Genomic DNA, 25,407 nt, shown 5'->3' with positions numbered 1-25,407 from the left:
ATATAATATTTATGATATAAAAGGCCACTAAACTTTTTCCTGTCCAGCTTTAAAAAAAAAAAAAAAAAAAAAAGTTGCCAGGATTGTTAATAATTTTTACAAAATTTTATGGCCCTCAGAATATTTTGTCGTATATCTGAACAATATATATATATATATATATATATATATACATACATTTTTTGCCTGTGTTTTGACCTAGAGATTCTGTAATCTTTCAAAACTTGCATATTAGCGCCACTTACCATATAACATTAAAAGTTGAAAAATTCCACCAATGGCGTGGAAAGAGTTAAGTGTACTTAAAGAGTGTACACTTTCATGGCTGTTTTTTTTAACACACTTAAGTACGCTTTACTTTAAAGTAGCTATATTTAAAAGAGTTTTAAATCATCGCAAAAAAATAAATTAATTTTTGATGAAAGCATTCCAGGATTTTTCTCCATATAATGTACTTCAATGGGAACCAAATGTTTCAAGGTCCAAATGAGAGTTTCAGTGCAGCTTCAAAGGGCTTTAAACGGCACCAGACGATGAATAAGGGTCTTATCTAGCGAAACGATCGCTCATTTAATAAATAAATAACAAAGTTTTATAAGCACAAAGGCTCGCCTTATTCTGTTCTGTGATGAGCGTTCGTGACTCTCCTGTTCAAACTCGTTTATCAAAAAGAACAAATCTTTTTTCGAGTCTTCTCAAAACAGATATTTTTTCCTAGATAAGACTCTTATTCATCGTCTGGTGTCGTTTAAAGCCCTTTGAAGCTGCACTGAAACTTTTGGACCTTGAACCGTTTGGTTCCCATTGAAGTCCATTATATGGAGAAAAATCCTGGAACGTTTTCATCAAAAACCTTAATTTCTTTTCGACTGAAGAAAGAAAGACGTGGACATCTTGGATGACATGGGGGTGAGTAAATTATCAGCAAAAGTTGTTTTAAAAGTAACTACTCCTTTAAGTTCAACTAATTATTTAAATATAAACTAAAACACTGTTCATTTAATTGTAAATAACATTGCAGTTATGTATCTGAAATGTTTAGGCCTATTCAATCATCTTTTTTTCTATCCAATAAGCATTTTTTCATAGAAGTGTGCTTCTTTTTCACAAGGGTATATGCTAACAGTTCAATATAAAATACAATAAGCACATTCTCAAAGAAAACCCTTTGGTGCAAATCCTAGTAAGCTACCTATAGGCAACCCATGACCATCAACATTGCAGCTGCCTGTACCTCAGTAGACTAGCTTTTGGAAAAGAGCCTTTTATTCTTTCAGAAATATTTGATAATTACAAAAAACCCAGCATGATTAATTGCAAATCCACTTCTCCTGTGTGTAGCCACAGCAATGTTAATCAAGCCTGTCTGAGTCTTACATAAACCACATTTCAGTTGCGTGTGTACTGGCGAGTAATGGATGAATTGTCTTGATTAACTGTCAGGTAGGTTAGATTTGTGGACGGACATATTGAGGTTTCTGTTTCGCTGCCATATGTTTGGAGTTAACGCTCTGCATGTGTTGTGTCATGGGGAAAGATCAATGATAACTTAATTAAGCCTAAAAAATTGGGATGTTTATCGATTTTGTTCTACACCAGCAGTTTGGAGGCACGGAAGTGACAATAATCACATGAACATGAAGAAGTGTGGCAAATCCACATCCACTGGGCCAAACAAACACAGATGTTTCATACTAAACAAAAATAAGCTATTTTTTTTTAAAACTGAATATATTTGTGCATTAAAGCCAAAAGGAATTTTAAGAAATGGCAATAGGCTTGCAATGCATTTCAATGGACGTGGAAGCAGAGAATGTCCGAGTGTATTGGGTTAGCTGCGCACCGTGATTGGCTCATCGCGTTTGAGGGCGTGGCTTAGCCATAGGTCAGTTATGAATGGCGGATAACCCTAAAAGTGAACGTACTGTATACGTTAATCCTTTGAGCACACTATAGACGACCAACACACTAAAATACACTGAACACAGACAGAAACTGAGTGTGTTTGTTTGTAAAAGACTGCAGAGGTCCTGTTTGATCAGGATTTCCTTTAATGTGGACCTGACTCGACTGAGCGCGTGCAGATTGCTGATAGCACAGTAACTACTACCTCTGAGACTACTGAGATACTACCTCCACAAACTTTAACTGGGCATCTTCCTCCTCACACAAAACAACAGACACTCAATCAATCACACTGCAGCTCAGAGGCTCTGCTGAATGCAATACACTGACTATTGGCTTTACTCCGTACTGCACCTACTCGTTAATTTTTAAAGGGATAGTTCAGTCAAAAATTAAAATTAAGTCATTAATTACTCACCCCCATGCTGCATCAACCCCGTAAGACCTTCGTTCGTCTTCAGAACACAAATGAAGATATTTTTATATTAAATTTGAGTGAGATGTGGATCACTGCTAGGCTGCCAAAGGGATCGAAACTTGACCCAGAAAGTCAATGAAGAAAATGTTTAAATATTCCTTGTGACAACAGTGGCTCAACTATAAGTTTTGTGCGAAAAAAACAAACAAAAATAAGGACTTAATTTGACTACTCCTTTTCTTCCTTGTAGGCCTGAGACGAAAGTTCAAGAGATTTCCACGACGCATGCACGAGAACTGCGATCTACTAAAACTACTTCAGTTCAGTTCTCGCGCATGCGTCGTGGAAATCTCTTGAACTCTCGTCTCAGGTCTACAAGGAAGAAAAGGAGTAGTCAAATTAAGTCGTTACTTTTTAGGGCTGGGTATTGACACAAATTTCTCAATTCGATTCGATTTCGATTCACAAGCTTCCAATTCGATTCGATTCCGATTCAATATTGATTATTTTGGATATCAGTTACAATAAATGACAAATTTCTCAAGGAAATCAACTAATGCTGTAAACTATAGGAGTCTAGTTGTAGCCTACTAGGCTTCATTAGCCTAATATGAAGGTAATAATTAACTGTTTTAGCTATACAAACACTTAAATTACACTTTCATTTATTTTTATAATAAGAAGATTATATGAAGTATAAAAATTTAAATGGTGGCTGTCATAAAAACTTGCCAGATTTATTCAAATATGCATTAAATATTGAAGAACATTAAGATTATAATGCATATGTAATATGGTGTATATATTTAGCAAAATGCTTCTCGGTAGTGTTATTTTTTGTAGCTGACTAACGAGTTTATGTGGGTTTTCTGAGGTAAATATGACGATACGTGACATTGAGCAGCGCCAGAGCGATCTCACGCCACAGCGCCAAAACGTTATTTACGTTTTTGAATTTATAAAGAAAATGGACGTAATTTGAAAATTGAGACTTTGTTTTATATCAATAGTAACAAAGGACAAAGATTATTGCGATTTTTCAGATGTGCGCAGCCGCGATACAATGATCCATTCATTCAAATGAAACAGGCTGACTAATCGATTCAAGAATCGATATCGGTTCGTAAAAATGAGAATCGATTAATATCGAGAAATCGATATTTATTACCCAGCCCTATTGTTTTTGTTAGTTTTGTCGCACAAAAAGTATTCCCGTCGCTTGACAAATTTATAGTTGATCCACTCCCAGACAGCAAACTGACATTGAATCAACGTGGAAACGACGTCTCTCATGACATTGAAACAACGTTGATTTGCTCATCGAATTAACGTTGAACCAACGTCAGACGCGGCATTCTTCAAAGCTAAATGAAATCGAAAATTGGTTTGCTTTCATAACGTTGAAACAACGTTGATTTCAAGTTGATTTTCCGTTAGTTTTGAAAGAATGACGCGTCTGACGTTGGTTCAACGTTAATTCGATGAGCAAAACAATGTCAGATCAACGTTGTTTCGATGTCATATTTCCACGTTGATTCAATGTCAGTTTGCTATCTGGGACTGTTGTCACAAGGGTTATCTGGGCATGCTTATTGAAAACTTGCATATGACTTTCTTTTAAAAACAGTAAATAGCACAACACAACACCCAAACATGCTGGTCTGAGGCTTCTGAAATAAAATGATATTTCCTAGACCTGTTGGATATTTAAAAGGTATGTAATTGAAGCATTGCTATTTAGCATTCCTGAATATATATATATTAAAAGATCAACGCAGAATCTTGTCATTGCAGTCAGTCATGACTGTGTTAATTAAAACAAGTCTTTAAAATTATTATTTTGCCTCTTTATGACTTGAATGTAGCTTTCAAAGCCACAGCTGTAAACCACTTTTCATCTCTAAAAACCACTCGAATACACTGCTGCGTGAAGCCGCTGGGCGGGAGACATCAGCATCCAGAAATCATCCCACATTCACCAGCAGAATGGAGCGTGAGGCATACATACAACTCAATAAATGGCTGTAGGTTCAGAGAAGTTCTTGAAACCACCTTAACTGTGGTTAAACTACTTTAACACAACCTCTCATGGCCTATCACTTTTATGAATTGCAAGTAAAAGCTATATCACATAAGACAACAACGTTCAATATGCGATTCATTTTATTTAAACCGATTTTCACATTTCTGGAGTTCTCAGAAGTGGAAGTCGTCATAGATAGGTTAAACTTCTATAGTGGTGAATGGGAGAAGACAGCAATGGGGGGGGGGGGACCAACAGCATTTCTTTCCAACAGAGGGAATAGTCAGAAGAGAGAATGATGTCAAAATCGCTTTCACTCCCTCGGCTGTATAACACAAAGTAGCGCATTTACAATTGTTAAAGATTTGCGTCAACTTGATGACCCAAATGAGGCCACCCTTAAAAATATTCTTGTTTGCCGTAACCCGACCGACCCTGTCAATTTAGGGCCGACCCAATTTTTTTTTTTTTTTTTTTTAGTCCGACCGACTTGCCGGTTGTAACTTGCGTTCAGACCGACCGATTTTATTTTTTTTTACTCTTCAAACGACTAATTCAAATTCAATAAAATAATATTAAAATAATATTTTAGTTAGTATTGTGAACTTCCTTCCCTGCACAGCGTTGCGCTGTCATTTCTTCCTAATGCAGTCTGTACTGTTGCTAAACTGAGGACGCGTTCAATCATTAAAAGAGCTATTAAAAGCACAAAAGTCTGCGCAAGAGACGCTGTTCACAAGGCGATGCGCGCTCCGAAATGCACTAAAACGAGACAAGAAAAGTATGCTATCGCCTCATTTTGGGCTTCATGTGCACATCTAAACTATCAAATATACATAAAATACAAAAATGACCTGCTCTGAGATTCATTTAAACACAGTTTATGTCTTAATTGGACGTAAATAGTTGGGAGAAAATGATGGTGCATCAATCATCTATCACAGTAGAGTTCTGCATTCGGTCTTAAAGGGGCAGTAGTCTAATAAACATGTGACGATTGAGCCAGTAATGCGAATCAAACAACAAAAGGCAGATAAAAATCACTCACAGCTCTTGAATGAATAACTTACACTTTAATAAGCATTAATCTATAATTATGATAAGCTATGCAGTGTCATTTTACATTTGATTACTAAATTAAATTTCTTTTCAGACAGAGCGACAGACTTAACTGAAAAGTAGCTAATTTTAGACCTTTCTGAAATTAAAGCACTGTGTATATAGGCTAATTTGTATCTTTGTTTAATTGTATTCCTTGTTTGACCATGTGTTTTGTACTTGTTTTTGCTTATCTCATGTATATATGCATAACAAATATTTTAAACATTTTGTGACTGGCCTAAAATGTAACCGGTTGTAGGTTGCATTAACACCTAGCGATGGATGCACAGTTTGAAGACCCAGTCAGTGACGTCACAATATGCTTTTTTTTTTTAATTCACGATCACCATGACCAAAATTGTACTTTTTTTTTTACACTAAATCTTGAAAAAAAAAAATATATACCTACCTACCAACCCTTTAAAAAAAAAAAAAAAATTGCTGTTACTGCAAACCAAAATATTTTTAAGGATGGCCTGATTTCCAGAAAATTCACTTCTGCAGTGTGTTGTGGCCTTTAAACATACCATTCGTTTGGCATAGATTCAGTTTTCAAAGATGTCTCGTAGCAACAAACTACAGAGGATGCAATGGAATAGAGTTCCTGCACATGTACGATTATAAAGTGTACATATCAAGGATACTTTACCGTACACCTGTCTCTATATTTATGTACCACAAGTCAGCATTCACTATTTTCAAAATCAACCATATTCACTTCCCGCTTTCTTGCAAGATATCAGCCTCATAAAATCAGCGGTCTGTGACAACGTTTTTCATGTGGAGGTCAAAGCAGCGCAAGAGGCTCACTGATGCCCTGACGTGAGTCATGAGAAAATGCCTTTACATTGTTGATCATTGGAAGCTCATGTTTGCTCGGTCACACTTTATTTCGATAGTCCACTGAAGGGTAATGGCAATTCTGATGAAAGGGAAAAAATGTTTGCTTCAGCTTCAGCATCCTGTCCTTTTTAGGGTTCGTTCATCTGCCTGATTTTGGTTCGTTTACACGACTTATGGCAGCTTGTTTCCGCCACAGAATGAAAAATAAAAAAGGTAATTGTGACTTTTTATCTCACAATTCAGACTTTTTTTCTCACAATTGCGAGATGTAAACTTGCAATTGTGAGAAAAAAAGTCTGAATTGTGAGATAAAAAGTCACAATTGCAAGATATAAAGTCAGAATTACGAGATATAAAGTCAGAATTGCGTGTTATAAAGTCAGAATTGTGAGATTTAAACTATTCTGAATGTAGTTAGTTAAAAAAGTTAGTCTTTTTTCCCCCTAAAATTGGCCTGAATCGCAATTGCGAGTTTATATTTCACAATTCTGAGTAAAGATGTCAGAATTTCGACATATAAACTCGCATTTACGTGTTATAAAGTCAGAATTGCAAGATGTAAACTCACAATTGCGAGACAAGTCAGAATTGTTGTATAAAAAGTCGTACTTCTGTTTTTTTTTCTCAGAATTGCGACTTTATATTATGCAATTCTGACTTTATATTTCACAATTCTGACTTCATATCTCGCAATTGTGAGATAAAAAGTCGCAATTATTTTTTTTATTATTTTTTTTTTATTCAGTGGCGGAAACAAGCTTCCATAGTAACTAGCTACATATTCATTTAGCATAAAATTACTTCAGCTGGTTTTCAGTCAAAAGCTACACTACTGTTCAAATAGTAATACTTTTTATTCAGCTCCATTTAATTGATCAAAAGTAACAGGATAGTTATTTATAAAGTTGATCGTTTATATATAAAAAAAATAGGTCCGCATCTCTGAACGTCTTTGATAGCTACAGTTCTATTAGCATATTATTATATCAGTCTTGGACCGAGCCACACGTTTGGCTTCATGAGTCAGAATTGTTTTCGCCTACCTGGCATATTTCTTGTCTTTGCTGAAACACGAGTCACGACTTAATAATGCATTTTGCAGCTTGTGTAAAACAAATCTATAATGTTGTTGTGCTTTCAGAAGAATTGATTATGACATACTATTCAGGTCTCTGAAAATGCACAGGGAAATACATGATGCGCATGCATTAACCAAATCAAAAAGTGAGGAAATGCGAGTCTTTACATATTTATCGCTGAATGTGTATTTTCCCATGCATTTGTGTGCATTTTCATCTTTCAGAGTTATTCAATGACCATCTGTGAAGTGGAACTATATTAAAGTGAGGTTGAAAAATCACCCGTCGGTTGAAAATAGTTTAAACGGCCTTCATTCTGCAGTACCTGTAATGAAACTACATCTACAATACTGACGTGTCATTGAGAGCAAGCATTATTCAGATTGGGTTATGCTGATTTTTACTGTAGAACATTTCAATTTGTTTGATATATGAAGATCACATTTAATCGTCTCAGGTGCATTTACTCACAGCAACTTCAACATTTTGATCAAATCTGAAATACAACGTCACACTAGTTTGTGTAACGTTATGCGGTAACGTTACTAGCAACATTGCTTAACCTCAGTGTGTCCTAACAAAGGCAAAACACAGCACGTGTTAGCTAACACTTGCTAACGTTAGCCACTCTAACAACAGGACTAGCAGTATACCACAAGAACAAAGATGACAAACTTAGATATTTTAAAAAGATAAACTAAAAACAATGTAAACATAATATTTCGTTACACAAAAAGGAAACATATACTTACTTAAACGACGGTAGTCGATGACTTTGCTAGCTAGAAAACTGTAGGCTGTAGTAGTAACTTCGGCAATCTTCTTCTTCTCTTGATTATTGGGGGATTGCAACCAACTTTTATGTGCATACCGCCACCTATTGTACAGGAGATTGTAACTCCATGCTAAATAATTGTTCTAATCATAGCCACAGTAAAAGAAAGGTTATAACTGCGGCAAACTCATATTGTTAGGGGCTCAGTGGCTCCAGTGTGTCAACGAGCCACCGTTTTAGCCCCGCCCAAAAAATCAGTTCACAGTCTTTGTAATGTGTTTTAGCAATAAATTTGCTATTCACAAAATAGCGAATTAACATTCACAATCTAAATGTTTAGATTTTGTATTGCCTTTAAAAAAACAATCTGCTAAATTGTTCATACCATGAATTAAATATCTTTTGTAAAACCTAATCATTGCCAAGTCAGTTTTATTGCCAAATTATTTTTTAGTTTATGCATGTCTCAAATGTGCATCAATCAAAGAAATGTAAACAATTTTTACCTGCATAAAATAATTAAATATATGTTACATAGCCTATATTACTATATTTAAGTAATTTAAATGTCATTTCCTAAACCTTATAATGGAATCAAGAGAATCGGTTATAGCCTAAACCCTAATGGCTTTGGAGCAAAACAATAATAAGCCATGGCTGGTCGATTGAGTAGAAATCCTTGTATCTCAAGGCAGTGCCGCTGGCAACGCTATTACGTCTCCGCTTTGGGGTGTGTCATTTGCGAGTGTGTTTAATCTTTTTTTTTTTTTTTTTTTCAACATATCATCAGAGATGCACGCGATTACATTCGGAAATAGACAAGCTTTGTTTACATAAATCCCCAAGCAAAGATATCCCATATCAATTTTATAAACTTTTAAAAACCCAGCCAGTATAATCACAATGAACACATCCACAATTATTTAACATAGCCTATAACAATTGCGAAGCGTCTAATTTGTCAACAAAAATATTTACGATAAGAGCCACTTCTGTAGAGTGGCTTGAACTTGTTTCATGATGAATGAACTTTACACTATTTTTGAACTTAATCATCACTGAACTGAGCTGAGCTAGCATGATTAATTGTGAAGCTGCTTTGAAACAATTTTCAAAAGCTGCCATAAAAATGAATCTGAAAGGTGATTTGAGGTTTGTTTTAATGAAGAGAGTGATCGTTATTTGCCAGCAGGGGGCGTCAGTCAGCATGTATCTAAACATGAGCCGCTTTAACTCCTGCTTTCACAAGCTGTGCATGTGTTACAGTGCACAAAACTCTGCAACACATCACAGTACAACAATTGGCTAAAATGCTAAAATAGGGCACCCAAAAAATGAACATTTTGTCATCTATTCACCCTCTTGTCACATGAAACATTTTTTCTCCCGCTGTGGACTACAAAATGGGTTTCACAGGCTGCTTTTTACATCAAATCAAAGTCAATCAGGACTGGACCTGTCACAATTGGTGCACTATGTTCTGAACCCATACAAAATTGTTATTCACTGATAATGAAGCAAAAGCTATTGATAAATTCCCTTGAGTCTTAATAAAAAACATTATACGTATATTCTGACATTCAAAAGTTTGGAATCATTAAGATTTTTTATTTTTTTATGGTATTTGATCAGAAATAGCCCGGTCTCATCCCAAGGGGTTATTTTAGGTGACACTTTTGACATCGCGTTTAAATCAGACGCACATGGCACCCTTTAGCGTCAATATATATGAAGGCGCCTCCTAGTGGTCTAACCCTAACCCTACCCCAAACCCACCATAACCAAAGCGTGTTATATTGACGCTAAAGGGTGCCATGTGCGTTGGATTTAGACGCAATGCCAAAAGCATCACCTATATGACGCCCTAGGATGAGAATACGTTGCAATACCATACACTGTAAAAAATATTTTCAAGATTTGTCATCACAACACATTTTCTTTTGTCAAATCAACTTTATAATAATTTATTTAGTTGAGATAACTTATTATTTTGAGTTTATGATGGTTAAATTAATCTACTTTTGCCAGTTCAATCAACTTAAAATTTTAAGGCAACCCAGGTTACTTACTTTTTTAAGTTAAACCAACAATATTTTATTTACAGTGTAGCAATCACAACATTTTTTCTTTTGTCAAATCAACTTAAATAATTTATTTAGTTCAGATAACATATAATTTTGAGTTTCTGATGGTTAAATTAATCTCCTTCATTGTATTAACTCACTTTTTCCAGTTCAATCAACTTAAAAATTTTAAGGCAACCAGGTTACTTACTTTTGTAAGTTAAACCATCAATAACAGCATTATTGTGAAATATTATTAATTTAAATGTAATTTAGTCCTGTGATCAAAGCTGAATTTTCAGCATCATTACTCACATGATCCTTCAGAAATTACTCTAACATGATGATTTGCTGCTCAACAAACATTAATTACTATCATTAATAATAATATTAATTTTGCTGCTTAATATTTTTTATGGAAACCATGACACACTACAATTCTGCTTTTACCATTAAAGACTACGATGGCCTAGTATGCACAGAACAACCAAATTTAAAAAGCAAACATATATTTAGTTGTGTTGCAATGTGCACTATACTGGACCGGCTTAAAGGACAAATGACATAGGCTAGGTATGCATGTATAAGATTTTCTCAAAGCTGACAAAAAATCTAGCTTTTTAATATGACCAACGCTATAATGTGGGAGCTAAAACCTATTTCCCCATTGATGAGCATGCACACGTATGCTGAGGGGAAACTTCCCGCTCACAGAGGGCGAGAGAGAGACAAAGAGAGAATACAAAATGATATTTTACAAATACTGTCCTGCTGGCAGCACTTTATCTCGAACGTTAGAATAAATGGAAGTACAGCTGGAATGCAGATGAACCGAGCGAGCGCGCGAGGAGATAGTTGTGATGCATTGAAACTTCCTCGGATTCAATGATTTCCATTCGGTTCCGCAGTGCGAAGAACACAATTCAAGGATGCTGGGGGGATGCTGGCGAAAGTACAAAGCCAGAGTGGATAGTAGGACAAGAAGTGAACCTGTCAGTCAGGTGAGGGAGAGAGCAGAGTTACACAACCGTGGATTGGAGAAAGAGTGTATGATTAAAATGAAACACTGGCATAGTGCGCATTGCTGCACATAACCTCTCTAGGTTTACAGATACATGGCGTAAATTGTAAAAAATCCTTATTTTGCATTTTTAATCCAATTTATAGTAGCCTAAACAATGTTGCCACAACCATTCTTGAGTTACTACATGTTGTTACTGTTAACTAAAACTATTTTTTTCTTTAAAGGAGTAGTTCACTTTAAAATGAGAATTACCCCATGATCAGTGTTGGGTGTAACTAAATACTAAGTAATTAGTTACTGTAATTTAATTACTTTTCCATTGAAAATGTAAAGTAAGGGATTACTCTTCATTTATCTGTAATTTAATTAGTTACTTCTGATGTAATCGAGGTAAATACTGTGTATAGATCAATCCGATCTCACAGCGATTCGTATGCGTTTTATGAGGTGTCTAAATATTACGATCGCACTCGTACAAATTCGTATGAATTATTGTAAAATATGTATGAAAAAAGTGTGAAATGTCATGAGATCAGACATAAAACAGCAAAATGTATTGTCTGATGTTAAAAAGTATGTTTTTATGATGTAACCTTCTCCACCTTGGTCAGTTTAAGGATAATTCATGCAATTTTATAGTGTTTATTTGAAAGAATTAAAACAGATTCATATCTATCCTTAAATTATTCAGCTGGTTGAGATTGATATGGGATTTTGAAAGTAATTAAAAGTAATTAAATACTTTTTAAAGAGAGTAATTAGTACAGTAATCTAATTACACTGTTGAAGAGGTAATTAGTAACTAGTAATTAATTACTTTTTAGAGTAACTTACCCAACACTGCCAATGATTTACTCACCCTCAAGCCATCCTAGGTGTATATAACTTTCTTCATTCAGAAAATACAATCGGAGTTAATTAATAAACACCCCGACGCTTCAGAGCTTTATAATGGCAGTGAATTGCAACCAAAAAAGTGCATCTATCCATGATAAAAGTGCTCCACACGGCTCTGGGGGGGTTAATAAAGGTCTTCTGAAGTAAAGCGATAAATAAATAACTAGTAAAATAACTAGCTTCCGGCCAAATTAACATACGGATTCCACTTAAAGGGATACTCCACCCATTTGCATTAAAGGATTAGTTCACTTTTGAAAAAACTTTTGCTGATAATTTACTCACCCCCATGTCATCCAAGATGTCCATGTCTTTCTTTCTTCAGTCGAAAAGAATTTTAGGTTTTTGATGAAAACATTCTAGGATTTTTCTCCATATAATGGACTTCAATGGGAACCAAACGGTTCAAGGTCCAAAAGACAGTTTCAGATGCAGCTTCAAATGTCTTTAAACGATATCAGACGATGAATAAGGGTCTTATCATGCGAAACGATCGGTTATTTCAAAGCTTATTCCAAAAATGTAACTTTTCTAAGGACAAATGCTAGCCTTGCTCTATTCTGTGAGGCGCGTTTGTAACGTCACGTAATACGTAATTACGTTCAAAAGGTCACGGGCGACGTAGCCGGAAGTACAGAATCAAAATTGTCCGACATCGTTGTTTTACCTTTTAATTCCTTTTTTGTAAACGGCGTTTGAGTTAGTTTTCACGTTCAACCTATGCGTTCAACTTGTAAACACTCTGACTCTGTACTTCCGGCTACGTCGCCCGTGACCTTTTGAACGTAATTACGTATTACGTGACGTTACAAACGCGCCTCACAGAATGGAGAAAGGCTAGCATTTGTCCTTAGAAAAGTTACATTTTTGGAATAAGTTTTGAAATGACCGATCGTTTCGCATGATAAGACCCTTATTCATCGTCTGGTGTCGTTTAAAGACATTTGAAGCTGCATCTGAAACTGTTATTAACTGTCTTTTGGACCTTGAACCGTTTGGTTCCCATTGAAGTCCATTATATGGAGAAAAATCCTGGAATGTTTTCATCAAAAACCTTAATTTCTTTTCGACTGAGGAAAGAAAGACATGGACATCTTGCATGACATGGGGGTGAGTGAATTATCAGCAAAAGTTTTTTCAAAAGTGAACTAATCCTTTAAGTTTTTCATTGTTAGAAATCCACGCCACAGGAAACATGATGAACGGCGACTGTCGAACGCAAAAGCCCAATCCTGGACATTTTGAGCGATCTCGAAACACATTTTCGGGCAGACTCATCACGAGATTCACTAGTAGCCTAGACTTGTTGTTTAACTACTGCGCTCTGTCACCGGTAGGCGTGGCCTCCTAGGGCAGCGAAGCAAGTGCATTCTGGGAGTTGTTGTCTTTCATCCACATAAGTCAAAAATACATTTTCTGGCTTTTCTCAGTCTAGAAAGCTCCAAATTCAACAATAATTCCACATTTCTTCTACATAAATGACCCATTATAAATACACGTTCATCTTTCCAGAGGTGGAATGATCCAAGTGCATGTGCTTATGTGAATAATGCGACGTACTGCTCTGATATTTACACTACGCCATGACGCACTGCGCTTTTTCAAACGTCATAAATAAAGTGTTAAATATTTGAAGAGTTCAGATGCAAAAGCCTCTAAATGCCATTTGAAATTTTCTTCTTTGATTGAATGATTTTTATCAAACTTGTATATTTAAGTTCAGTAATTTCACTTAAATAACAATTAATAGGTAATTATCATTGCCATTTAAGTGAGATTACTGAACTTAAATATACAAGCTTGATAAAAATGATCATTCTAGAAGAAAATTTCAAATGGCACTTAGAGGCTTTTGCATCTGAACTCTTCATTTCTATTTTTCTTATACAAACTCATTGCTTTGCTTCAGAAGGCCTGATAGATTGAGGGTGAGGGGTAATTTTCATTTTAATGTGAATTACTCCTTTAATGACCCCCTGTGGTAAAAAACAAGTTTTTTTATTGTCGTTTATATATCTGTGTTATTTTTGATATGCTTTGAGACAAACCATGTACTAATTAATCAGTAAACACCATTGCTCAGTATTTTCTCCTTAAAACGGCAATGAACCAAAGACGGTCTCAAAAACACGGTTTGAAATCGCCCGTTTCCTACCGAAACATGCAACCAATGACGGGGTGGGGATTATCCTATCATTAGGAAATTCGACATTTTAACACAGTGAGCACAAGAACAGAAATAGGCATATTAAGATGTTTTGATGAACTATACTACTTTCTCCATCTATGTTCAAAGCATTTCTAAGGATGCGGATTTTTCGAAGGCGAACGGAAACAATACAATTTAGCATTTTCAATTCTAAAACATATAAAATCTGGTCTGGATATTGTGCACAGTAGTCTGAATACCTCCATTTGAAGATGGACAGGAATGTTTATTTAAAAAGATGAGCTCATACGCAATGTGAGGGTACAAAGCTTTGTTTTCTGCTCTGAAAATGAGCGAATCTCAATCCTCAGTGGCCTTCCTTCAGGGTTTGCTTTCTCACAGCTGCTGTGTTGGTATATACTTGGCTTCCATTGCCATCGCTCCCCTCTTTTGCTCTCTCCTCACGTCAACCTGATACTTTGCAGCTTAATTGAACCCCAGCAAATGACAAGAAGTCTGAATCGCTGAGAGCTTCGGCGGCCCCACTTGCAGTTTCATCCTTTTGAATAAAACATATTATTCCTATCACTGTCACTGTTCCAAACCTTGGTCTGTGACTGACCTGCCAAAAGCTAACCTGGGTGTAAAGTTCCCCTACACCATCCCCTCTGTCTATCCCCATCTCCCGCTCCTTTAATCTCCCTTCTTCAGTCTCTCTCTTTCTCACCTGGCTCCTTTCCATCAGTGATTCGGTGAAAAAGCACAGCATGTTTTTTTGAAATTTATGAGACAAGTCTAAGAGGAGGAGTACTGACAGATAAAGTCCATCTTCTAGAAACTTCGGTGCTGACATCCGTCCCCATGGGACGCTACAACTAAAACTCCAGCCGGGTCATTCACGTACACAAATATGTTCATTGCAACTGAAATTTTGACTCAAGCAATTTAAAAAAGCTAGTTAGTGCTAATATAACTAGCAAGGAGACTAATTTGCATACTGCCCGCCCGGTACGCAACATGCCATATATATATATATATATATATATATATATATTTCTAATTTTGCTGTCATCCTTGACTAATTTGCATTTATGCAACATGCCATATACATATTTCTCCAATTTTGCAGGATCTCTTATCCTCGTTCTAGTAACGATTCTAGACGAGTTTTGCACTACCTGAAATTTACTCCAGCCAACAACTCAATCAATTCGGGAAAATTCTGAAAAAAAAAATTCGTTCTGTTTAGGTTAAGTCTAATAGATAATCAGTCATTGGGTTCACTTACTAATATTTAGTAATATTTGAGTGAAATAAATGAATTCCAGCTGGTAAATATCCGGTGCTTAAATTAGTGACGGCGTACTTTTGTAGGCCAACCTAGAAGTTAGATTCACCCTCTTTCCCACAACAATAGCTACACTCAAAATCGAATATTTCCCTACTATACATATAAAGCGGTACGCCAAAGGAGAAGGTAATGTCCAAATAGATTGTAGGCCGATTCGAAAAACAAATGTTGGAATTCCCCTGCAGATATTGATTGGAAAAAAAATCACAATTGATTGCCAGTGTCAACTCCCAAAATACAATCACATCATGTAACTTACAACAGCAGGTGTCTTCATGACTGAAGGATTTCTAGTCAAATATTGACTGTTTCTGCAGGTGCGCGGAGTAGGCTAATCACACGCCTTTTGCTTCACCGGCTTTTATTTGTCTCACTAAACAACTCAAATGACAGCGTTAGCCTCTGTACTGCCCCACCAGCACTGGAGCATCGACACAAATGCGTGACATTACCACAGGCTGACCACTTTTTTTAATCTATATTGGATCTTTGAGATTTAATTATCATTTGCCATGATAATGTCTTTTGAATCTTCATTCAGGGGCTTTTCTTAGGAATTATTGAAATGTGTTATTAAAGTCCCCGTGAACCGGAAGTTGCAAACGACTTTTCTCCAGTGTTGTGACGTATTTCCGAGAGAAATGGAATACTAAATGAGGCAAAAATAGTGGGCGTGGCTTTTTATCCAACTAGCACCTGATTGGATCTAGAAAAAAGGGGGTTTCCAGAGCCGAAATGGAGGATGACGCAAGTTTACACACCTGCTGCGTCCCAATTCGCTTACTTATATACGCCCTTATACCATCTGCCAGTTGTGGGTCTTTCATGCTCTCCTCGTGTTTGCAATTTGAATATAATGATGCATTTAAAACGTAATGGCTAAACGTGTCTTTACAAAAGTTCACAATGCTGCTGCATATACAATATAATGTGGACAACATTGAATAAATTCATTTTCGTCAGGTTAGATACTGATAATGAATCACTCAAAGCTCTTTATCTAAACCTCTCTACACAACCGCGGGCACTCGCGCGTCCTCCGTTTCGACTACGTGTCTGTAGTTTTTTTTTAACACTTTTTACTCGTGTTTGTAGTTCTAACCGAATCCTCGTCCAACGCGCAATGGTTTGTGGGCAATATCAGCCGTTAGATCTTGTCCATCGATCTACACTTCGGATAGACGTTATTCAGAGCAGCCCCATGACAGGTATGAAAGTGAGGCTGTGAGGGATAGACTTACCGTGTCTCCAATGGCATCCGCTGTAAAAAGCTGAATAAAGTGGCTAGATTACTTACAATTTTCCACAGCTTACATTGTCTGGAGTTTTTTGTCAACTGACATTTCTTGGAAAGATATTTTTCAGTGTTTCATGAGCAGAATAATCCGAAAACACATTAAATAACAGTACAGCCCACTGAAGAGATGCATGACTATCCCTCACAGCCTCGCTTTCATTCTCATTAAAAATCAAAGATGGCGCTGCCGTGAATAAGGCATATTCTGACCGGAAAAAGTAGACCATCCGCGTCTATGAAACACTCATTTCAACATACTACGATTTGGGACGTACTACGCTGTCAATCAATGCTCGCTCGGCGCTCGCAAACACACAGTTGGAGGGGCGTGGTTATGGATGTTAAGGAGACACCCAAACGTCATCGGGCAAGGTCCTCCAATGCAGAGGGGAGGGGCATTTTCAAAATTTGATTAAAGATTACGAAGCCAAAATTTTTTTGTGTGTGGATTGACTTGCATGTATAAATTGTTCATCACAAAACGATCAATATAGGCAAACAAAGTAAGTGTGATCAATTTTGATTTCATGGGGACTACTACCAGTGCTTTAACAAAGTCTTCTATCATGTCAGTAAAGTTACTTGAATCTTGATTCATTTAATGAATTATGCGTGTGCAATGTGAGTGATTGGATAGAACACACTGTATAATCGATTGACAGACCTAAAAGTCAAAATTTTCTAAAAATTCTGAAATAAAAGTATATGCTATGCTGTCTGCTGGTATCCGAATAGCTTCTCATCTAATGAGTCTTTTTTCCCCCTTCTGTTGTTGTTCTGCCTTTTCATTTATTAATGAGATGTGGCCATACATCATGGTGATTAATCTCTGAAGAACATTCAATCCGTTCAAGTGGAAAGACACATGTGGGTGTAAACGCTTGTTTCTCATCTCACCTCAGGAGTCAGGAGCACAGAATCCACCCTGGATCATTTCCCCCTCTCGCTTTCATGTGAGCAGTGAAGGCTTGTTCCCGCCTGTGTCCTTTCTGGCCTCTTTCATCCTTTTCTTTTGATGCTGCTCTCTTTTTTGAGTTGTTAAAGTGTTTTTTCCCCCTTCTGGGTATAAGAGGTGTCTTTGTTGTGCATTTTCTCCTGCTGTTTTTTTTCCCTGTAACTCGTTCTCTGTGAAGTAGATATACCGAGAGCACGTTATATTGTGGCATGGATGCGTTCTCATGGATGTCGGCACTCCATTATCGTGGCAAACTTTGGATATGAACAGTTATTAATGTACAGTGGCGGCCACATACAAACTGTATTTGTGAAATTCTGCAGTGATTGCGCTGTACAAAAGCTGTAAAAAATGGCCGTGATTTTAACGGTAAAAGACTGTAAAAATGCTACTTGGTTACCAGAAAGTTTCCGTACTATATACGGTAAATAACTGTAATATAATTTTACAGTAAAATACAGTTAAATTTACAGTTTTTGAAACTCATTGTATAACTTAGTGAAAAACCGTGAATTGACATTCCCACAATTCCCTGTTCCTCATAGTTTTATTGTTTTGTTTTTTCTAATCAGTTATGTACATTAGGGTTTTATGTTACATTTAATGTTAATTTCATGTGTGTTACCATGATGGTGTTTAATGTTTGTGTGAATGAGACTGTGCAGCTTCTTTAAATAAGTGTTACTGAAATAAGAATGAGCTGTGTTTGCTCATATAACTCTCATCACTGCTGTGATGATTGGTGGTTGTCGGTGTATTACAATGGTACAAAAAAAGATATAAATATGTCAATAAGTTGGTAAATCAACATTTTATCAGAAAATAAAATAAGGTTTATTACTGTAAATTTGAAGTTAAGTCTGTAAAAAACCATTAACGTTCCTAACGTATTTTTTAACGGTAAAGTTTTGGCAACCACAGCTGCCGTTTTTTTACCATAAAATTTACGGTTTATTTTTTTACTGATTAAAACAAATATTCATAACATCTTAATTCCTGATCTAAGTCGGTCAAGATGAGTTTTATTTGAAATTTGAAAACCAAACAATAAAGAATGGAAACGACAGCATGACCAATTAACAGCTCAATTGTGTTATTGCTTATACAACACTTAAATAGAATATAATATCAGAATATCAGAAGAATTTTATTCTTTCTGAATAAAATCAGAAATAATATAATATCAGGTAACTTAGATAAATAGCTTGACTATTTAAGACAATAAAATCATTTTTTTAAAAGACAGCAGAATAAACGATGGCGTTCCTGAACGAATCAGTGTTTTTGAAGGAATCAGCTGTGAATGATATGACTCATTCATAAAGAAAGCCACTTGTTTTGTTCTTTTTCAGTGTTGTTGAATGAATCGATTCAATGACTCACTCAATCCCTTTGCTTCCTGAATTTTGAACAAATAGCCTATTGTGAATGATCCAATGACTCATTCATAAAGAAAGTCGTTTGTTTTGTTCCTGAATGAATCAGTGTCATTGAACAAATCAGTTGTGCATTTTTGAAGGACTCACTCATACAGACAGTGGCCTTTGACAAGATACTTATTTTGAATGAGTACTTGCTTTGCCAACCTCGAAAAGGTCCATTCTATATAGTATGAAGGTAATCCGGACGTACATTTGTCATGTCACTTTCACTGCAAATTCACAAATCCTCTCCCATGGCCTCATAGGATAGTAAAGAGTCAATCGTATGCGCACACTTCAGATTCTCACCCGAAATAGGAGGGCATCCGGGTACTTTTTTGCCTTATCGCTTTTTTGAGAACTGTAAATTCAACCGTACACTCTCAGAAAAAAGGTACAAAAGCTGTTACTGGGGCTGTACCTTTTCAAAAGGTAAACTTGTCCATTTTAGGTGTTAATATGTCCATTTTAGGCCCTAATATGCACATTTTAGGTGCTAATATGTACATTTTAGGTGCTAATATGTCCATTTAAGGTCCTAATATATACATTTTAGGTGCTGATATGTCCATTTTAGGTCCTAATATGTACATTTTAGGTGCTGATATGTCCATTTTAGGTCCTAATATGTACATTTTAGGAGCTAATATGTTCATTTTAGGTCCTAATATGTACATTTTAGGTGCTAATATGTCCATTTTAGGTCCTAATATGTACATTTTAAGTGTTAATATGTACATTTCAGGAGCTAATATGTACATTTTAGGTGTTAATTTGTATATGTGCTAATAAGTACATTTTAGGTGTTAATTGTCCATTTGGGTGCTAATAAGTACATTTTAGGTGTTAATTGTCCATTTTAGGTGCTAATATGTACATTTTAGGTGTTAATATGTACATTTCAGGAGCTAATATGTAAATTTCAGGAGCTAATATGTCCATTTAAGGTCCTAATATGTACATTTTAGGTGCTGATATGTCCTTTTTTGGTCCTAATATGTACATTTTAGGTGCTGATATGTCCATTTTAGGTCCTAATATGTACAATTTAGGTCCTAATATGTACATTTTAAGTGTTAATATGTACATTTCAGGAGCTAATATGTACATTTTAGGTGCTGATATGTCCATTTTAGGTCCTAATATGTACATTTTAGGTGCTGATATGTCCATTTTAGGTCCTAATATGTACATTTTAGGTGCTGATATGTCCATTTTAGGTCCTAATATGTCCATTTTAGGTCCTAATATGTCCATTTTAGGTCCTAATATGTACATTTCAGGAGCTAATATGTACATTTTAGGTGCTAAAATGTACCACTAAGGTACCAATATGCATCCTTCGGGTACAAAAGTGTACCTTTTGAAAAGGTACAGCCCCAGTGACAACTTTTGTACCTTTTTTTTTTCTGAGAGTGTATTGTCACATGCTGTCTGTATGAAGCCTTGTCAGTTGAGTTCCCTGATCCATAATGCGTAGGCCTGAAGTCTTCAAGATCAATCATTCTTCTGCTGTGTCGCACTGAAATAGTCCCAAACACTGTGATGTTTATTTTACCTGCTCCAAATAACAGTATAGACCATCAAATATGTTTTGATTGGCTGTGACATATACTGTCATTTTGTCTTAAGTTTTACTCAATGTGAAGAACTGACAGGAGAGAGGGGATGGACAAATAAAGAAAGAGAAAGAATGATGGACTGTCTGAGATAAAAACCATACCTGATAAAGTGGACAGAGTGGAAGAGTTACTGATGACTTTGTTCCCAGAGAGAAAGAGAGAGAGGGTTAGCCAAGAGAGATTTATTGCTGTTCTCTACATCTCTTAATTTTACATGCTGTCTTTTCTGGATGGGAGTTTAGGTTTTACCGGGCTGTCAGCAGTGATTTATGTCGCTATTCATCACAAAGTACAGTTAAAAATATGAGTGTGTGTGGAGAAAGATAGCCAGGTAAACGTATCTCTGCATGGGGGGACGTTCTCTAAAGCATCCATTAAAGTTAATGAGACGACATATAGGCTAGTGGCTCCAAACCACAAACATAAAGCTATGTAAATAATCATTAGGATCATTACTTTTGAATGTTGTCCAAACATCCTAAAATGTTTCAGAAGAAAAGCACCATAAACGATGGATGATTGAGCTAATGTTTTGAGAACATTATTAGCCGAAAGACCAGATTACATTCGATCAATGTCACTGAAACAGCTTTTAGAGAACCTTGCCACGACGTTAGCTAAAGCTCTGAATTTGCTTTTTCCTGTTGTTTTTCAGTGCAACACAAAACGACTTTTCGAAAGTTTATAGAAAGTGTGACCTGCGTTAAGATTCTTTAATCATGTTTCACAGAAAAAAATAACTTAAAGGGATAGTTCACCCCAAAATTAAAATTCTGTCAGTAATTACTCACCCTCATGTTGTTCAACCCGTTCATCTTCAGAACACAAATGAACATATTTCTGATTAAATCTGAGAGCTGGATCACTCGTCCATAACGGATCAAAACTAGTTTCCCCAAAAAGTTAAAAACATCGTTAAAATGGTCCGAGTGACTACAGTGGCTCTTTCTTTAAGTTTATCAAGCGGCGAGAATACTATTTGTGTACAAAAAAACGGACAAAAATAACGACTTCATTCAACTTTCCTTCTCAGTGGGCCTCGAGATTCACGTAGTGTAACTGTGCAACGGTTCTGTGTTGTACGTCACACGTAGGCTCACTATTGGCCAAAGCCGGTCATGTGTGTGACCTACATCACAGAACCATGTGAGAAATTACTGACAGAATTTTCATTTTGGGGTGAACTAACCCTTTAAGCTATACATAAAAGACACGCCTCCTTTTTAAAGGTGCCATCTGGAACTAAAAATCAAAAAATATTCCATATTCCATAACAGATGGGGGCAGTATACCTCCAGAAAATGTGTTGTGCCGCGGCCGCACGCACTCACGTCTTCAAACAACACAAACGAGCGCTGTTTTGCTCTCTTTCTCCGCATATAATATTCAAATCATTTGACACGATAGTAAAAGGTCGGAAGACCGCAGTTTCACGTGGAGCATTTGGAGATTTTTAGAGATCAGAGACTCAATGAACAACATCTCAACACTAAATGATGAAGACCGACTCATAGACGCCTGTCTCAAAAACAATCTGTTGCATTTCGACGATATGGGAAAATAAAAGCCTGCAGGCTATTATTTTAAGTTTACGATATTCGTTTTGTTCATATTACACTTTTATTGTTAGTTTGAATTAATTTGACAGACAGCATTCGCTGATGTTGATCAACCTAGCGAAATTCAGAGCTGCCAATTCTCACGAATTCACCGTGAGACACATGCAATTAACACTTAGCAAGCAGGTTAGTTAAGCTCTCAGATTCTGTCAATTCTATTATGCAATTCAAACAATAAATACCGTTTTGGCGCTTGTACATGTTACACCAGAGATCCCTAGCGCACGTGAACCGATCATCTCTACTAGCTAATGGAAAAAGAACCCGAACACTGTTGAAAGATACAGTATGCTACAACTTACCAAAATGTATTCCTCATGGATAATGTCAACCAATCATTTTTTGAACTCTTCCCTGAACTGAAATGTAGTAATGGGCTGTATTTCCACACGACTGACATCAGGTTCAAGTACACACACAAGCCGGCGCGAGCGCGACTCACTCGTGTATTGCAGTTTGGCTGGTGGTAATGTTGCCCGTCCGCATACCGCCTCCCATGGCCGGAACTGGTATTACGATACCTGCCGGGCCGGGGCTAGTCATTTAGCATGCTAATTTAGGTTTATATCTCGGCAGCACTATAACTTGTCAGTTTTTTAATTACATCATTGCACTTATTTCTTCTCATTCTTTTGATGCGTGTAGCTCATTTTTTGGATATTTTTACCTCAATTATTACATATGGCACCTTTAAAGGGATAGTTCACTTTGAAATTAATTGATATGTTTTAGCTTACATCAGGTGTCTTTGTTTCCACAGTATTTTCAATTTTGACATTTTTCAGTCAAACCGTTCTTGTCTGTCAGTCATATAATGGAGGTCTATGGTCACCACCTCAAAGAGCATGCACAGAGAAGTCCAAATTAATCATGATTTAATGACTCGTGAATGTAAGTACACTTTGATGGCCTAAGACACGAAACGAGCGGTTTGTCTGAGAAAACGAACAGTATTTATATCGTTTTTACCTCATAGCGATGTCAAAATAATCTGACGGCACGGGTGCTTTGGTCTGCGGATGCGCTGAAAATGATCGCTTGCACGCCGACGTCACTCTTTGTTTATACAGAGATTTCGGAAGTTTTACCTTTCACTAAACATATTTAGATATATGGCAAACCACAATGGAAGACGATTTCGGGATATCTAAATATGTTTAGTAAAAGGTAAAACTTCCGAAATCTCCGTGTAAATATTGAGTGACGTCATACGCAAGCGATCACTTCCGGCGTAACATTGAACTGATTCAGTTCGGTTCAGTTGGACATTGCACAACTGATTCAGATCACTGTGATTACACGAGGTAAAAACGATATAAATACTGTTCGTTTTCTCACAAAAAACGCTCGTTTCGTGTCTTAGGCCATCATTGTGTACTTACATTTACAAGTAGGGTTGGGTATCGAGAATCGAGTATCGATTGGAACCGGGACTAACTTTTTGTTTTTCCCGGAATCGTTCAAAAGTTAAAATTTCGATTCCTAGTTTCGATATTCACAGTCCGCCGAGCGGAAGAAGAAACCGCTGAACAACACCAACGAAGAAGCGTCTACCGGAAGTGTTGCCATAACCGCGCGTGTCGAACATGAGTAGCTTACGTCGGCGATCCAAAGTGTGGCTTCACTTTTCTAAAAATAACGAAATCTCGGCAAACAACGAAATCTCGGCAAAATGCAAAATTTGTGACAGAAGGATTATTTCCTTCAGAAAGGCCGTTGGTTAGCAAGGTTAGCTAAACTTTTTTGACCCTGCCTCTTAAAAGAATCGGAATCGAGAATCGTTAGGAACCGGAATCGAAACAAGGAATCGGAATCAGAATCGTTCAAATTCAAACGATACCCAACCCTATTTACGAGTCATTAAATCATGTTTAATTTGGACTTCTCTGTGCATGCTCTTTGAGGTGGTGACCATAGACCTCCATTATATAACTGACAGACACAAACGGTTTGATCTAAAAATATCAAAATTGAAAATACTGTGGAAACAAAGACACCTACTGTACATCATGAATGCCCTTGAGGTAAGCTAAAACATATCAACAATTAATTTCAAAGTGAACCATCCCTTTAATATTCTATTTTATGATGAGGAAAACCATATCACCAGATCATATTTGTTTCTGGCTTCCTTTGCAACAAATTATGTGTTTTGATGAACACTGATTCAAAGACCACAAACTTGCATAAGCCAAAAGTCAATCTGTCAAAATAAATGAAACACTGATCACCATAATGGCGACATAGACAACTCTGTTAATTCTCAAAACGAACTTCTGCTGAGATCTTGAGAGATTCTTTGTATATAGCAGTTGATTTCAGGCTGCAAGTTTGGCTTTAAGTCAGTTGAAGTTTCATTTTCTGAGAGTGCAAGCATGATGTTGGACCAACATCACATTATAGCATTGATTCAATGAGTCAAAAAACATTAATTGCACGTGCAAAAGTGATGTTGATTCAAAGTGGTTAACATTGGCACATTGATTTAACATTGTTTTGTTGGTTGCTTGCTATCTGGGTAAGGTACAAGATGTAACCTTTTCACTTTTGTACCTTAGGGTACTGTCCCAGTTTTTTTTTTTAGATAGTTTTGATTCTTGTTCACAAAATTCCACTATCAGAAAAGCTTCTTATTTAAAATAGATATTTGTGCATTTGTCTTCAGTGAACCAGGTGCAGTTAGCGCGTACAAATAATCAGCAGGTGCAACTCCATGCCTTTGTTTTTCTTGTTTTCTCTATTTTTATTCTTTGTATGTTTGCTCCTGTGTGTGTGTACGTTTAAATGTAGGTATGACTGCAGTAAAGCCGCGGCCCGTTCACCTTGTCAGAACTTATCAGCTTGTTTCTGCTTTGTTATTGCCAG

The 25,407-nt window shown here is 36.4% G+C and overlaps 1 long non-coding RNA gene across 1 annotated transcript in view; it reads right to left on the bottom strand.

Annotated features, from left to right (window-relative positions):
* The window catches only part of LOC120489133 (uncharacterized), a 54,741-nt gene that overhangs the window by 23,551 nt on the left and 5,783 nt on the right, over positions 1 to 25,407 (bottom strand). Inside the window, exon 2 of the long non-coding RNA XR_016168402.1 lies at positions 17,823 to 18,050. This is a non-coding gene — a long non-coding RNA (uncharacterized LOC120489133). The remainder of the gene's footprint in view (positions 1 to 17,822; positions 18,051 to 25,407) is intronic.

The sequence above is a fragment of the Pimephales promelas genome, chromosome 4 (genome assembly GCF_988280905.1).
Source record: "Pimephales promelas chromosome 4, fPimPro1.hap1.1, whole genome shotgun sequence".
Taxonomy (NCBI): domain Eukaryota; kingdom Metazoa; phylum Chordata; class Actinopteri; order Cypriniformes; family Leuciscidae; genus Pimephales; species Pimephales promelas.
This window is presented reverse-complemented; position numbering and strand designations above follow the sequence as displayed.